The sequence below is a fragment of the Oncorhynchus masou genome, chromosome 16, assembly GCF_036934945.1.
Source record: "Oncorhynchus masou masou isolate Uvic2021 chromosome 16, UVic_Omas_1.1, whole genome shotgun sequence".
Lineage (NCBI taxonomy): Eukaryota > Metazoa > Chordata > Actinopteri > Salmoniformes > Salmonidae > Oncorhynchus > Oncorhynchus masou.
Window position 1 is genome coordinate 14,549,503 of NC_088227.1, and position 12,009 is coordinate 14,561,511.

Sequence of the window (12,009 nt, forward strand, 5' to 3'; positions counted from 1 at the left end):
AAACCTATGCAACACCCCTACTCAGCCGCAATCCCAATAACTAAAAAACCCCACTACGAAATACAACAACATAAACCCATGTCACACCCTGGCCTGACCAACTAATTAACTAAAACACAAAATACTAAGACCAAGGCGTGACAGGTTCATACCCACGTTTCTAGTTTCACCAGCTGTTTCCAGCAACTGATACGTTTTTATTTGCTTGTCATATTGGCCTTTTCTGCTAGCAACACACTATTTAGCTAGCTTCTAGCCTAGTGTTTGATATGCACTGTGATTTCCTCGTAATTAACCGTGTTGAGTGTCCTGATGAGAAGGCAAACTTGTCTATCTATGCCAGGCAAATTCAGGCATCATCACTCATTTGGATGTATCCAAATTATGTATCCAAATGTCAATAGAATACTGCTTAAACAAACTAGGGATGAAAAGGTTGCCACCGAGCATGGCAACGGAACATATAGAACAAACAACTGGGTCGTGTCCATAAACGTAGAACCAATTGAACGAACGACTGGGTCGCATCTCTAGCAACCAAAAGATGAGAGTGTGAATTTGCTTATAAAAATGAAAATATCAACCAAATTATTATTTTCTACCGGTAAATTTGTGCTTAAGTATTTTTGTCTTTGGCAACTGTGGTACAAGCAGGATAAACACCTCCGTTCTGTACATTACCTTTGAAAAATAAACCTTGCAAAGGGAGGACGCAGAGTGTGTCGTCCATTATTTCCATGTTAATGTTTATCCCTTAAATATACCATGGCTTTCAGCCAATCTGCATACAGGACCCAAACTACCTGGTTTATAATAAGGAATAACTGGGGTGAAGTTTGAGTGATGATTTCTGGTAATTGTTGTCTTTAAGCAGCAGAGGGCGCCCCAACGCAATGGTTATCAGAGCGCGTTGTCAGCGCGAGGAATAATTGACTGAATTCCAATAACCTTTGATTGAATCACACTGATGATGATGGTGGTGAGGAGGAGGACATTGCATTATCCTACACTTTTTCCTTGTATTGAGCAGTTATTTTGTATCTTCTCAACTCGAAAAGTATCTAACATTTGGTAATCTTTGTAGGCCTATAGGCATGTTAATTGGCCACGCACTGTCCTAATTGAACTGATGCCAGCTTTCCATTACAAAATCCTTTTTTTTTCATAACCTGAATGTGAAGTAGGCATAAGTGATCCCTCCATCTATTGATTGACATTCATTATGGGCAACCACGCCTTGTCCTAGTCTAGACTCCAAATTAATCTGATGTCATGGAAATACTTCTAAAGCAATAGTATCTCGATTTTAACGCTCTCCACATAGGCCTAGCCTGTTGACTTGATCTAACCTGGGGGCGTTCAGTAGGTCACAACATTTTTGGAATGTTCAGATATCAACATGTTAAAGCAAACACGCCTCTCTGACATGTAGAACAAGGAATCACGGAGGTTCTATTTATGGCATTTCTATCTGCAACGTTCGAGCACGTTTGGAAACTGAGCGTGGCCCTGTTTACAATCCCCTGTTCCTAACTAAAATAATCCTCCCATTCTATTGGCTGACGGTGTTGTCAATCACTCCACTGGTCCCGTTAGTTTAATTGTGGCCCTGCAAAGACAACGCCATCACACTCATCAGCTACAGCAAGGGAGTGGGGTAGCACGAAGATAGCGCTGGATTTCTGCAAGCTATTTGGCCATTATTTTCACAAAAACTATAAGCGTCTGTCTCATCTACAACTACAATGGAATACATTCGTCCGGTTAATTAAACGACTTCGAATCAGTAAGGAACCATTTATCCTTTACTATCCTGTTTAAGGTTGAATCGCTCCCTATAGCTAACAGTACGAAATGAATTACTTTGATTGTATCAATTGGAACAGCAAATGGGGTCAATTTAGTGTGTTCTTGTGGTTAACGCATTTAGTCTCTTGTCTGTAGGCTGATGTTACAGATCAGATGTTTCCGAAATATATTTATAGGCTTTCGTTGCCATAATAAGAACGTGCAAATTGCATTGGCCAGTCGCAAGTATCCTGCCCTCGATCCTCGAACGCGTTATGTGTATTCATTAGAAATAAAAAATCAATGTGCTGTGTCTGCAAAAACAGTCAACCTTCCGTGCCTTGTCGCATTGAGCCGCTTGGTGAATTTGTTTACCATACAGCACTAATAGCCTAGTGATAACCATCTCTATCAGCATTCTACCCAATTCATTCATAAAAGATGGCATCGCGATGAAGGATACAATGAAGCAAATGTTGATTTCTTGATTGGTTTCTATTGGTTGACGAGTCTTTATATGGTGAAGCGCTATAGTCAACCAGTGAACAAGCTTGCCATTACTTGGTTGTGAAGACCGTCGTACTGTATGTTGCCAACCTGTATTCCTTCACACCCTTTACTCTGTGTTCATGACAGCATTTTGTTGATGACCCACTTCTTTCCTTTACTATCATTTAGAAATATTACAAGACTTGGATATGACTCATTTAGAATTTCAATGCTTTTCATACATTTTTAAAATCATCTTAATTACATGAAGTGGGTTGGATAGTAACCTCCCCATTGAATACTCCTGAGAATATGCAGTCTTTGAGAATAAACCAACCCGTTGTTGTGAAATTGGTTGCCACTTTCCTTTGTTAGTTGGGGTCAGTTGTGCTGGTTGACCTCCACATTCTTCTATCAATACAATACAAGGCATCCTTCCTAAAATCAAGTCATGAATGCACTTACGCTAATTCCTCTGTGCAGTACAGGTCCCAGACATAGTAACGGGTTGTGTATTACATAGCTATGGCCTAGTTTACATAAGCCGAAACATTTTCATTGTTTTGCATTATGCTTACCTTACCAAATGAGAGTACTGTTGTATTGTTAGTTTCTTATTCTTTAACTACTTGTCAACAAAGGTCAGATGCCAAACAATGCTATATTTGGTCCATTTCCTTCATACCCCTTAGGAAGGTTTTGTCAAAGACAGGTTAGATACACTACATTACCAAAAATATGTGGACACTTTCTTGTTGAACATCTCATTCCAAAATCATGGGCGTTAATACGGAGTTGCCAGCTGCTTTGCTGCTATAACAGCCTCCACTCATCTGGGAAGGCTTTCCACTAGATGTTGGAACATTGCTGCGGGGACTTGCTTCCATTCAGCCACAAGAGCACTATTGAGGTTCGGGCATTGATTTTGGGTGATTAAGCCTGGCTCACAGTCGGCGTTCCAGTTCATCCCGAAAGTGTTCGATGGGGTTGAGGTCAGGGCCCTGTGTTGGCCAGTCAAATTTGTCCACAACGATGTCAATAAACCATCTCTGTATGGACCTCACTTTGTGCACGGGGTTATTGTAATGCTGAAACAGGAAAGGGCCTTCCGCAAACTGTTGCCACAAAGTTGGAAGCACAGAATCGTCTAGAATGTCATTGTATGCTGTAGCGTTAAGATTTCCCTTCACTGGAAATAAGGGGCCTAGCCCAAACCATGAAGAACAGCCCCAGACCATTATTCCTCCTCTACCAAACCTTACAGTTGGTTTTCTGGTACGGTAGTTGATGTCGGGACGATTGTATCTGGTCTCTCCATCATCTTAGTTGATGGAGAGACAAGTTGCTTAATTCTTCACTAACCCTTGGGCTACACATCACATTATCTCATTATCTTGCGGCCCCCACCCCCATCAAATTTGCCCCTCCCCAATGTACACAGATGAGGTTTGTTTTGTCTAATTTCAGCACAAGATAGAGCAAATATTCCCTCCTCTCTCTTCAATATTCCTTAATGTTTTGAAAAAAAGGTTTGGACTTTTCCATAATGCATTTTAGCCACTGTTGTCCTTGTAGAAGTTTCAGCTTGGAAAGGGCAAGTGCATGCTGCTCTTGTCATAATGAACTTCCCTACAGAGGCAAGCTCTTTTGGGTAATTTAACCTGATAGTAATGAGGTATGCAGAGCATTTTCCTCTGTGTAATTCACCACTTGGCACCTGGAGCCCAGTCCCAGTCAGTGCATACAGTGCAGTTTGTAAGTCAGAGATATAGAACTGTACACTTTCTCCCATTCACTCCCATTCTTCTGCTGGAGAGAGAGATCTGCCAAACCACCATGTTGCTGCTCACTGTTGATCCTGTGACAGCATGGCATGCTGCTACTCTCTGCTGTCGCACCACAGAGAGACAAAACTGCTCTGACCTGCTCATACAGTAAATCACGCTACACAGTCGCTTCTTTGGACTGGGTTTTTATGCTTTTCAGGTGCTTTCATTTGAACTGGGATGCTTTGGTTCATATCTTTCCCAACATCGCCACCTTTGTTAGCTAAATCAATCCAGGTCTTTGTATTGTCATTTTGGCTGGATTTATGCTAGTTGGATGTGCATAACACAACCCAACCACTTTCTACTCTATTTTGACAATCTGGTTGGGGCCACTGTAGTCACGGTCTTCTGTGTGACATTTCCTGTCGCCCCGCCCTCTCCTCAAATAGCAGAGGCCATTTTGAAAGGGCCATGACCAGGGGCCTGTGTTGTGTTCAGTGCTGATGTAATCGCATAGCTGCTGTTCTGCTCTAAGCCCACGTTCGGTCCGATGTGGGGCTCACGCGTGGGTCGTCCCCCTAACCTCAGAGCTCAGTAGCCGCTCTGTGCTCAGCATCAGCCCAGTGCTCCGAAGGTCACACACAACAACAATGATGCCATTTGTGTGACAAATCTTGTGTGGGGAGATAAAATCTGTCTCTGTGTTTTACAGTTTTTTTGTTCCGATTGTGTGGTTTACACTGACGTACTGATGGGCTAAAATTAACAGATTTTTACAGATGAGTAAATGTTTAACCATGGATGAATCCAGAGTATGACAGCTTCACTAGGGGGTGTATGTTGACATCACAGGCGGCTGGTGGCGCCTTAATTGGGGAGTACAGGCTCATAGTAATCACTGGAACAAATCAATGGAATGGTATCGAACACATCAAACATTAGGAATGTGACCAAAATAGGTTTTTACCACCTGAGGAACATTGCCAAGTCACAGCCGTTTCTCTCTCAGGCTGATACAGTGACTCATCCATGCTTTTATTACAAGCAGGCTTGACTACTGTAATGCTCTCCTGTCTGGTCTACCCAAGAAAGCCATTGGTCAACTGCAAAACCTACAGAATGCTGCAGCGTGGGTACTGACCAAGACCAGACGGAGAGCACACATTACAGCGGTTTTAAGGTCTCTGTACTAGAGGTCGACCGATTAATCGGAATGGCCGATTAATTTTGGCAGATTTCAAGTTTTCATAACACTCGGAAATCGGTCATTTTGGATGTTGATTCTGACAATTTTTGTTTTATTTATTTATTATTTTTACACCTTTATTTCATCTGTATTTAACTAGGGAAGTCAGTTAAGATCACATTCTTATTTTCAATGACGGCCTAGGAACGGTGGGTTAACTGCCTTGTTCGGGGCAGAACGACAGATTTTTACCTTGTCAACTCAAGGATTCAATCTTGCAACCTTACGGTTAACTAGTCCAATGCTCTAACCACCTGCCTCACGAGGAGCCTGCCTGTTAAACGAATGCAGTGAGAAGCCCAGGTAAGTTGCTAGCTAGCATTACACTTAATCAATCATAATCACTAGTTATAACTACACATGGTTGATGATATTACTAGTTTATCTAGCGTGTCCTGCGTTGCATATAATCGATGCAGTGCGCATTCGCGAAAACTGTCGTTGCTCCAACGTGTACCTAACCATAAACACCAATGCCTTTCTTAAAATCAATACACAGAAGTATATATTTTTAAACCTGCATATTTAGCGAAAAGAAATCCAGGTTAGCAGGCAATATTAACCAGGTGAAATTGTGTCACTTCTCTTGCTATCATTGCACGCAGAGTCAGGGTATATGCAACAGTTTGGGCCGCCTGGCTCATTGCGAACTAATTTGCCATTATGACATAACATTGAAGGTTGTGCAATGTAACAGGAATGTTTAGACTGATGGATGCCACCCGTTAGATAAAATATGGAACGGTTCCGTATTTCACTGAAAGAATAAACGTCTTGTTTTCGAGATGATAGTTTCCGGATTCGACCATATTAATGACCTAAGGTTCGCATTTCTGTGTGTTATTATGTTATAATTAAGTCTATGATTTGATAGAGCAGTCTGACTGGCTTTTTTTGTCCTCCAATAATTGGTATTGGTATCGGTGTTGGAAAATCATAATCGGTCAACCTCTACTCTGTACTGGCTGCCTGTGAGTTTTATAATTCATTTTAAGATTCTTCTATTGGTTTTTACAGTGGCAAGAAAAAGTACAGTATGTGAACCCTTTGGAATTACCTGGATTTCTGCATAAACTGGTCATAAAATTTCATCTGATCTTCATCTATGTCACAACAATAGACAAACACAGTCTGCTTAAACTAATAACACACAAACAATTATACGTTTTCATGTCTTTATTGAACACACCGGGTAAACATTCACAGTGTAGTTGTGGATCATACCTGCACAGCGGTCAGGAGGGATTTTGGACCGTTCATCTTTACAAAACTGTTTCAGTTCAGCAATATTCTTAGGATGTCTCGTGTGAGCCGCTCTCGAGGTCATGCCACAGCATTTTAAATCGGGTTGAGGTCAGGACTCCAGAAGATGTATTTTCTTCTGTTGAAGCCATTGTGTTGTTGATTTACTTCCGTGTTTTGGGTCGTTGTCCTATTGCATCACTTAACTTCTGTTGAGCTTCCGTTCGCAGACAGATAGCCTTACATTCTCCTGTAAAATGTCTTGATAAACTTGGGAATTTATTTTTCTGTCGATGACAGCAAGCTGTGCAGGCCCTGGGTCAGCAATGCAGCCCCAAACCATGATGCTCCCTCCACCATACTTTACAGTTGGGATTAAGTTTTGATGTTGCTGTGCTGGGCCTTTTTTTCTCCACACATAGTGTTGTGTGTTCCTTCCAAACAGCTGTCCACAGAATATTTTGCCAGAAGCGCTGTGGAACATCCAGGTGCTCTTTTGCTGTGCAACAATGGGTTTTTTGGACAGCAATGGCTTCTTCCGTGGTGTCCTTGTCACACCCTGACCATAGTATGCTTTGAAGAAGAGGACTGGCCACCCCACACAGCCTGGTTCCTCTCTAGGTTTCTTTATAGGTTTTGGCCTTTCTAGGGAGTTTTTCCTAACCACCGTGCTTCTACACCTGCATTGCTTGCTGTTTGTGATTTTAGGCTGGGTTTCTGTACAGCACTTTGAGATATCAGCTGATGTACGAAGGGCTATATAAATAAATTTGATTTGATTTGTATGTTTCTATGTTTTGTTTGGTCAGGGTGTGATCTGAGTGGGCATTCTATGTTACATGTCTAGTTTGTCTATTTCTATGTTTGGCCTGATATGGTTCTCAATCAGAGGCAGGTGTTAGTCATTGTCTCTGATTGGGAACCATATTTAGGTAGCCTGTTTGGTGTTGGGTTTTGTGGGGGATTGTTCCTGTCTCTGTGTTTGCACCAGATAGGGCTCTTTTGGGTTTTCACATTTCTTGTTTTGTTAGTTTGTTCATGTGTAGTTGCTTTATTAAAGAACCATGAATAGTAACCACGCTGCATTTTGGTCCTCCTCTCCTTCAACTCAAGAAAACCGTTACAGTCCTCCCATGAACACCATTCTTGTTTAGTGTTTTACATATTGTGAACTAGTCAACAGAGATGTTAGTAAGTCTTTAGCTGACACTCAAGGATTCTTCTTAACCTCATTGAGCATTCTGCACTGTGCTCTTGCAGTCATCTTTGCAGGACAGCCACTCCTAGGGAGAGTAGCAACAGTGCTGAACTTTCTCCATACAGTGCCTTGCGAAAGTATTCAGCCCCCTTGAACTTTGCGATTATTTGCCACATTTCAGGCTTCAAACATAAAGATATAAAACTGTATTTTTTGTGAAGAATCAACAACAAGTGGGACACAATCATGAAGTGGAACGACATTTATTGGATATTTCAAACTTTTTTAACAAATCAAAAACTGAAAAATTGGGCGTGCAAAATTATTTTCGCAAGGCACGGCTTTCGCAAGGCACTGTATATAGACAATTTGTCTTACTGTGGACTGATGAACATCAATGCTTTTAGAGATACTTTTGTAACCCTTTTCAGCTTTATGCAAGTCAACAATTCTTCATCTTAGGTCTTCTGAGATCTCTTTTGTTTCGAGGCATAGTTCACATCAGGCAATGCCTCTTGTGAATAGCAAACTCAAATTTTGTGAGTGTTTTTAATAGGGCAGGGCAGCTATAACCAGCATCTCCAATCTCGTCTCATATATTGGACTCCAGGTGAGCTGACTCCTGACTCCAATTAGCTTTTGGAAAAGTCATTAGCCCCGAGGTTCACATGCTTAAGCACACTATGTTTGTCTATTGTTGTGACTAAGATGATCAGATCAAATTGTATGACTAATTTATGCAGAAATCCAGGTAATTTCAAAGGGTTCACATACTTTTTCTTGCCACTGTAAGTCAATCCACATTTGTGCACTCCAATACATGTCAGACATGTTTCAAGTTATTGTACCCAGTAGGTCCCTCAGGTCCCTTGGCACTGACCTTTTAACTACCCCAAAGCCTAGGACCAAGAGGCATGGAGAGGCAGCCATTAGTTACTATGCCCCAAGCCTCTGGAATAGCCGTCCGGAAAACCCGAAACTGTGGACATATTTTTAGCTTTGCTTTTCTTTATTTTTTTTTACCTCGTTCGTTATGTAGTAAATATTTCAGCTTTTATTTGAGTTTGTTTTTTTTTCCTATAAAGCACCATTCCGTTGCATTCCACTTCTGAAATGTGCTGTATAAATAAAGCTTGATTTGATACCATTCCATTTACTCCATTCAAGACTTCAGTTTGAGCCGTCCTCCCCTCAGCAGCCTCCTGTGGTTGACATGTGAAGCTAGGAGATCATATGATTTCCTCCACGTGAATCCCCAAAAGCATCTTTGTGTCGTTTCTGCTTTTGCATTTTTACTTTAGTGATATGAAAGGCCGGTGTGTTCACTTCTTCACAGCTCGTAGACTCCACCGCAAAATTAAACATGGTGGAAAGATATGACTGAAACCCAAGCATGTGCCGCTGGGTCATTGTTGCACTAACATCATCGGATAAAATGATGTGCATGCAACTGATATGCTTGCATGAAAGCCTGTCAAAACAGGGTTGGCTCAGGCCTCATGGAGATGGCCATCTTGGGAATATTCCTTCAAAGCGGAATTCAATTAGCTGGACTGTTTGTCTAACAAGTCCCCAGAGCCAGATCATATCACACACAGATACTGTCCCTTATCCAACACCCACACCACCTCTACCTGTGTGGGGGGAGGTCCATTATGAATTCTTGTCACCAGACATTTGACCGGCAGCATTTTAATTTACCAGACATTTTGAGAAATTTACCGGACCCATATGCATTGGGTACATAACCTGATTAGGGCGTCCTCCCACGGTGCTCAGAATGACAGAAATCACATTCAGATTACGGTAATTAGTCATTAACACAACATACAAGTCAAGGATGCAACGACGTGTGTCCTTCCCGTGCACTTTGAAGATGTTATAATAACTATCCGCATTTACTTTTCTCCGCCAACAAGATGAGTAATGAACAGTAGCCTATGTATAGGCGGCACATGAGTTTCATGTTTGGGGAAGCAAAAATTATAATAAATGCACCTTTTACAATAAAGCATTCCATGCATCATCACATTTGCAGACTTATGTGATGAGTAGATTGGATAGTCATAATTTAGGCTAATAATATAACTCAATCACTGTTCGCAAAAAAAGACTGTTCCATCCATGGCTGAATACACATAACGTAGAGGCTTAGGTTATAGGCAATATCAGATACTTTTATTCTTTCTTTGCATGGGGAAAAACACATTTCATATGACTGGAGATGTTTTAGCAGAATATTTTTTTATACTACAAATTACAGGATAGCCTACTCTGCTGACACTGACAAACAAACAGATCAATAAAAACAACGTTGTCCATTTATAATTTTGGCAGTTTAATTCAATTGACTTAGGGAAAGCTTAGTTTCCCCTAGCCTTATGGACGTGCTACCTATGAGAATATACTATTCCCCCATAAACTTTTATACTACCTATTCTATTGGTCAGCTTGTCGAGAAAGAAATGGCCCAAACAGACTCTGGAACAGTTGTGGGACTACTGAGCTCAAATTCATACGACCAGAAGGCCTAGGATACATTGAAAAAGGCTTAAAATGTTGGTCAACTATTATTTCTTCACATTATTAGCGCAGCAATGTGCACAAGGCAGCAGGCTACATATGAATTTGGATACCGGACAATGAAAGACAGTTAAACCAATAGAACATGGTTTCAATGGCATATGGACGTCTTTTATACAATAACTGCCTCCACGGATATGGTTGGATTTTGAATAAGCTACTATGAAGCAAGGTAAAACCTGCCTCATAATATGTAGTAAAAAATTCAGGTTTCAAAAAATTAAGTAGCTACACTGAACAAAAATATAAAACGCAACATGTAATGGTCTGGTCCCGTGTTTCATAAACTGAAATAAAAGATCCCAGAAATGTTCCATATGCACAAATATTGTGCACAAATTTGTTTACATCCCTGTTACTGAAGATTTTTCACTTGCCAAGATAATCCATCCACCTGACAGGTGTGGCATATCAACAAGCTGATTAAATATGATCCTTACACAGAGGCACCTTGTGCTGGGGACTAGAAAAGGCTCACTCTAAAATGTGAAGTTTTGTCACATAACACAATGCTACAGATGTCTCAAGTTTGAAAGGAAGCGTGCGATTGGCATGCTGACTGCAGAAATGTCCACCAGAGCTCTTGCCAGAGAATGTAATGTTAATTTCTCTACCATAACCCGCCTCCAATGTCATTTTAGAAAATTTGACAGACCACGTATGGCGTCGTGTGGGCAAGCGGTTTGGTGATGTCATCGTTGTAAACAAAGTGCTCCATGGTGGCGGTGGGGTTATGGTATTGGCAGGCATAAACTATAGACAACGAACACAATTGCATTTTATAGATGGCAATTTGAATGCACAGAGATACCGTGGTGAGATCCTAAGGCCCATTGTCATGTCAAACATCTGCCACCATCCCCTCATGTTTCAGCATGATAATGCACAGCCCCATGTTGCAAGGATCTAGACACAATTCCTGGAAGTATCAGGACTCAGGATAAGACTCCGATGCAGACAGTTCGAATCACAGATGTTTATCAAACAGGGGGCAGGCAAACGACAGGTCAAGGGCCGACAGAGGTCATTAATCCAGGGCAATGTCAGTAAGGTACAGAACGGCAGGCGGGCTTAGGTCAGGCAGAGGTCAGTAATCTAGGACAGTGTCAGAAGGGTACAGAACGGCAGGCAGGCTCAGGGCAGGCAGAATGGTCAAAACCGGGAGGATTAGAAAATAGAAACTCGAAAACAGGCTGGTAGGACTTGACGGGAAAAGACGAACTGGCAACAGACAAACAGAAAACGCAGGTATAAATACACAGGAGATAATGGGGACAAATGGGAGACACCTGGTGGGGGTGGAGACGATCACAAGACAGGTGAAACAGATCAGGGTGTCTTAGGAAGCTGAACATTTCCCAGTTCTTCCATGGCCTGCGTACTCACCAGACATGTTACCCATTGAGTATGATTGGGATGCTCTGGATCGACGTGTACTACAGCGTGTTCCAGTTCTCGACCATATCCAGCAACTTCACACAGCCATTGAAGAGGAGTGGGACAACATCCCACAGGCCACAATCAACAGCCTGATCAACTCTATGCGAAGGAGATGTGTCACGCTGCATGAGGCAAACGGTGGTCACACCATTTACTGACTGGTTTTCTGATCCACGCCCCTACCTTTTTTGTTAAGGTATCTGTGACCAACAGATGCATATCTGTATTCCCAGTCATGTAAAATCCACAGATTA

General features: G+C 41.7%; 1 protein-coding gene across 4 annotated transcripts in view; it reads left to right on the plus strand.

Moving 5' to 3' along the window:
• The first annotated feature begins 1,623 nt into the window (after positions 1–1,623).
• Positions 1,624–12,009, plus strand: part of LOC135557511 (tyrosine-protein kinase Fyn-like) — a 67,758-nt gene continuing 57,372 nt past the window's right edge. For all 4 annotated transcript variants that reach the window (XM_064990815.1, XM_064990812.1, XM_064990814.1 and 1 more), the window contains exon 1: positions 1,624–1,786. The gene's annotated coding sequence lies outside the window, so the exon portion shown is untranslated. The remainder of the gene's footprint in view (positions 1,787–12,009) is intronic.